This window comes from Microtus oregoni, unplaced genomic scaffold (genome assembly GCF_018167655.1).
Source record: "Microtus oregoni isolate MIOR12 unplaced genomic scaffold, Mior012 000016F_ref0000370, whole genome shotgun sequence".
NCBI lineage: Eukaryota > Metazoa > Chordata > Mammalia > Rodentia > Cricetidae > Microtus > Microtus oregoni.
The window spans coordinates 4,155,187-4,160,798 of NW_024543075.1; positions in this window are offsets into that span (position 1 = coordinate 4,155,187).

The following is a 5,612-nucleotide window of genomic DNA, read 5'->3' on the forward strand; positions in this document are numbered from 1 at the left end:
TAAACAGCCGTAAGTATAAGTGAGGTTTGTGTGTGTGTGTGTGTGTGTGTGTGTGTGTTTTTTTTTTTTTTTTTTTTTTTTTTTTTTTTGTCGAGACAGGGTTTCTCTGTGGCTTTGCTGCCTGTCCTGGAACTAGCTCTTGTAGACCAGGCTGGCCTCAAACTCACAGAGATCCACCTGCCTCTGCCTCCCAAGTGCTGGGATTAAAGGCATGCGCCACCACCGCCCGGTCCCTGAGTGAGTCTTTTGCAGCGTGTGTGGAAAACTGAAAGATGCTGTATTGCTGATGACTCAAGTTTGGTAAAAGCCCCAAGCTCAAACTGAACGTGCCAATGGAAAATCAGAGAGGAACGTTCTATTTAAGTTAGTGGGGTTCTTTTAAAATACCAATATGTTCTTTGTAGCACTTATAAAAACTGGAGCTGCTTGGAGATGTTCTGCCTGCATGTGTGCCTGCTGGCCAGAAGAGGACACCAGATCTCTTTACAGATGGTGGCGAGCAACACGAGGTGGTTGGGATTTGCATTCATGACCTCCAGAAGAGCAGCTCTTAACCGCTGAGTTCTCTCTCCAGGCCCCACGGGGGCCATTCTTATTCCAACCACACACGTACTCTAAATTATATTACCTTAAAAAATTTTAGGACGGGCAGTGGTGGCGCACGCCTTTAAACCCAGAGAGGCAGTGAATGGCGGATCTCTGTGAGTTTGAGGCCATCCTGATTTACAGAGCAAGTTCCTGGACAGGCTCCAAAGTTACAGAGAAAGCCCATCTCGAAAACCAAAAGAAAAGAAAAGAAAATTTAGGGAGTCGGGCATGGTGGCACATGCCTTTAATCCCAGTACTCTGTAGGCAGAGGCAGGTGGGTCTCTGTGAAGTTCAAGGACAGCCTGGTCCACAAAGCAAGTCCAGGACAGCCAGGGCTACATAGAGAAACTCTATGAAACCCCACCCCCAAAACATTATTCTGTGTGTGTGTGTGTGTGTGTGTGTGTGTGTGTGTGTGTGTAGCACAGAAGACAACTTGTGGGAGATGATCAATTCTCCCTTACTGTGTGGGTTCCAGGGACTGAACTCAGGTCAACAAGCCTGGTGAAAAGTACCTTTACCTCCCGAGACATCTTGCCCACCGTCTGTGTTGTGAAAAGGAAACCACACTGTTAAAGTTTCCTTTCTTCTGAGTAGACCTCTCCCAACCCAGATGCTACGGAGCGGAACAAGGAGGGAGTCAGCAGAAACTAACCTGCCTCTGCAGTTTCAGAAAAGCATAGACTCTGGGAAGAATGAGGAAGGAAATGCAGGTCTTACCTGTGTGTCTGAACCCGTGACCAAGGACAGGGATTGACAACTTTGTTACCACTCCCTTTTTCATTTGCTGACTGGAGTTGAGATGGTAGACAGACTTGTTACTTTTTAAAAGGTTTTCTGTATGGGTGTTTTTCCTTCATATATGCCTGTGTGCCTCTGTGTGTCTGGTGCCTGGGGAGGCCCTGTAAGAAGGGGTTGGGTCCCCTGGAATTGGAGTTGCGTCTGGTTTGAGCCACTACATGGGTTCAGGGAATGGAATTTCCGCCCTCTGGAAGAACAGCCAGTCCTCTAAAGTACAGAGACTTCTCTCCAGCCCTGGGAAACAGACCCCAAACTCCACTCTCCTCAGGTTGTTGGCTCTCTAAACAAACAGCTTTAAAAATTCACTTCTAGTCTGGTGGTGGCACAGGCCTTTAAATCTCAGTCAGCACTTGGGAGGCAGAGGCAGGGGAATCTGTAACTTCAAGGCCAGCCTGGTCTACTGAGTTTGTTCCAGGACAGCTGGGGTACAAAGAAACCCTGTCTTGAAAAACCAAACAAACGGGGCGCATTGCCTGCTCTTCCAAAGGTCCTGAGTTCAGTTCCCGGCAACCACATGGTGGCTCACAACCATCTGTAATGAGGTCTAGTGTCCTCTTCTGGCCTGCAGGCATACATACAGACAGAATATTGTATACATAATAAATAAATATTAAAAAAAAAGAAAAACCAAACAAACAAATAAACAAACACAATTCCATTCCAGTCTCTGTCATTGGCACCTCCTGCGACCTACAGGCAAATGCAGGCCCCACTTTCTGGTTGGGCAACCTATCACAATGCAAGGCAGGTCTCTCTCTGTCCCTCCCTCAGAGAGACTTGCTGCTTGCTTTCCTTTACACTAGGCCTGCAGCTCTTTCCTCTTGCTGCTGCTGTTCCTTGTTACTACATGGATATGGCCCCATATTTCCTCTCTAACTCTGTAGTTAAGTCACTTAGTTTACTCTGGTTTTCCTTTACTCCTATTTCCTTAAATACCTGATCACATTTATTTTTTTGTTTGTTTGTTTTTTCAAGACAGGGTTTCCCTGTAACTTTGGAGCCTGTCCTGGAACTAGCTCTGTAGACCAGGCTGGCCTCGAACTCACAGAGATCTGCCTGCCTCTGCCTCCCAAGTGCTGGGATTAAAGGCATGCACTGCCACCACAGCCTGGCTTTCATGTTTGTTTCTTTCAGAATTCAACAAATTCAAATGCTTATATAACAAAAATGCTGTTATCAGTTTTATTGTTTTCACTGAAGTTCTGCATATAAAAGAGTCAAGTATCTAGATCTCAGAAATTAAAATAAAAATACTGGCCTCCCTCTCCGAGACTGGATCCTGAGTCATCACACCCTCTACAGTATCAAATGAGACAAAATCATGGGACAAGACCACGTGGCCCTCACACTTGTACGCTATGGAAGCCCTCACTTCTGTTTTAATTTTTCTTCGTGTCTTTGACCACGGCTCACTTAACGTCCTCTTATGATTATGTTTTTTGACTCCAGGTGCTAAAAGTTTATATAATTGTTATGTTTTAAACAAAATGCTGCAGGTCCCTGAAATGGCAGCAGGCAGCAGGCAGCGGGTCCCAAGATCAGCCAGTTCCAAGCAGGGACCGCACAGTTCCCCAAGTCACTGCAGTGGGCCACGAGGGGTAGCGAGTGCCAGGCAGGGTGCCGCATGGTGGGTGAGAGACCTCGAGGGGGCAGCCAGTCCCATGAGGAGAGACAGACCTATGGGCATGCCACAAGACCACACCGCAGGTCTCTGAAGGTGGCTGGTCCCAGGCAGGGAGCTGCAGTCCCATCGGGTGAGAGACAGAGACAGGGATAGGCACGCCATGCAAACGTTTATTTAGTAGGTTATGGAGGATAAAGGGGAGAAGGAGGAGAGAAGAGTAGAGAGAGAGGGAGAGAGAGAGAGAGAGGGAGAGAGGGGGGGGCGGGGAGAAGTGAGAGAAGGGAAAGACAGAAACTGTCTCAGAGAGAGAGAGAGAGAGAGAGAGAGAGAGAGAGAGAGAGAAAGGGGGGGGGGAGAGTGAGAGATGGGAAAGACAGAAGCTGTCTCAGAGAGAGAGAGACTCAGGCTAGAAGCTTCAGTAGAGGGGGGGAGGGAGTGGGCGGGCTCATCTCTTAAAGGGACAGGGCAAACCATTCCAATAATGACTTTAGGGTGTCAGTTTCTGCTTGCTGTTTCTGTAGCGAAGCAGGATGCAGGAGGGCTTTGACCTTGGTCAAGGACACTACCTGGAGTCTGTGTGCTGATTCCCAATCCTGGTAGGATGGAGGCAGGTATGGTGTTCTGTGTACTGCCAGACAATTCTCTTAGCAAGGTTGGCTTCATTGTCCCCAGCACAACCCTGAGGTGAAGTTTCAACTGATGGTTAGCAGCTCCTGTGGGAAATAAATGGGAAATCCCAAGATGTAAAGAACAGTGATTGTGTTGCAATGGGATTGCATCAGGTGGGGAACCAATTGCTTTGGTTTTGTGTAGGTTTTTTTTTTTTTTTTTTTTTTAGTGGTTTTTCGAGACAGGGTTTCTCTGTAGCTTTGGAGCCTGTCCTGGAACTAGCTCTTGCAGGAAGGCTGGCCTGGAACTCACAGAGATCCACCTGCCTCTGCCTCGAGTGCTGTGGATTAAAGGCGTGCGCCACCATCGCCCAGCCAATAGAAACATGTTTTTCCACTTGAGGTTCACTTTTCCTAGATGACTCTAGCCTGTGTCAAATTGGCATAAAACTAGCCAGCACAGGTTGGGCGGTGGTGGCACACACTTTTAATCTCAGCACTCGGGAGGCAGAGGCAAGTGGATCTTTTTGAGTTCAAGGCCAGCCTGGTCTACAGAACTAGTTCCAGGCCAGCCAGGACTGCATAGAGAAAACCCGTCTCAAAAACAAAAAACAAAACAAAAAGAAAAATAAAAACCTACCCAGCACAAACTCACTATAGAATTCAGGTTTCCTTCAACTCGTGATCCTCCTGCTTCGACGTCTCAAGCGCTGGAATTATGAGCGTGTGTTACTACACCTAACAATGTATATTGTTTTCAGCAAATCCTTAATTGTGTTTTTTGGTTTGTTGGTTTTGGTACTGGTTTTTCGAGACAGGGTTTCTCTGTGGAGCAGTCCTGGCAGATCCTTCATTTTGTTAGGTCAGCTAAAACGATGGGAAAGCTGAGTATGCACAGTTGACAGTACACGCACAGGGCATGCGAGGCCCTGGGTTCAGTCCCTGCTGCAACATGAAAGGACTTACACCATAAACACGAAGAGACCCAGGAATGTAAACCTCGTACCTGAGCACGAAGGTGGGAGGATCAGGCGTTCAACTTCATCCCCTGCCACCCAGGAAGTTTGAAGGCGGCCAGGGCTACACCAGACATGGTCACTAAACAACTACAACACAAACAGATTATGCTGGTTTTTTTTTTTTAAATAAAATTTATTATCCTTGAGCCCCAGTAAGAATCACAACATCTGAACTAATTTGGGTTCTGATGTTTTTATACTTTTAGAATTCCAGGGTTAGTTTTGGCTGTGATCAGGAATGACAAGCCGGAGAGAATCATCTACCGTGTTGCCTACGAGAGACCGAGGCCACCGGTCCTTTAGGGTTTGATGTTTATCTGATCTAAGGTCAGACTCTAGCTGCAGGAACTGAAATGTCAGCCTCTGACATTTCCTTCAGTATCCTGTTTTTCTCCCTGCTAATTGAGTTTTTTCGGAGTTAGAGCCTGCTAATTTGCTCTGCAGAAGAGTTGATGGTGCCTGGAGACGAGGAGCTGTAGATATGGTAACTGTCACGGTGGTGATGGATCTGTGGGGCTGCTGTGACTGGCCACAGTGTTTGGAGTCCTCGCTTGGCTGTGACTTTTCCAAGGCTCCTCCATCTCTCCTTTTCTTTCTGAGGGAACAGAGAGGCAGACCAGGCTAAGGTGAGTGAGGGCCTCCTAACAAGCAGCCTTGGCTGAGGGGGAAAGGATCTCTGTGTAGTCTAAGAACATCATTGTACCCTCTGTAGGAAGCATCTGGGGCTTCTCCTCCTCTGTCCCCAGGCCTTCAGGGTTCTGCGCATATGCAAATTTTGTTTCCAGTTTTTTGGAATTCCCCTCCCCGTCCCCCCATTTTTTAAGACAGGATTTTTTTTTTTTTTTTTTTTTTTTTTTGGTTTTTCGAGACAGGGTTTCTCTGTGGTTTTGGAGCCTGTCCTGGAACTAGCTCTTGTAGACCAGGCTGGTCTTAAGACAGGATTTTTCTGTGTATCTTTGGATGTCCTGGAAC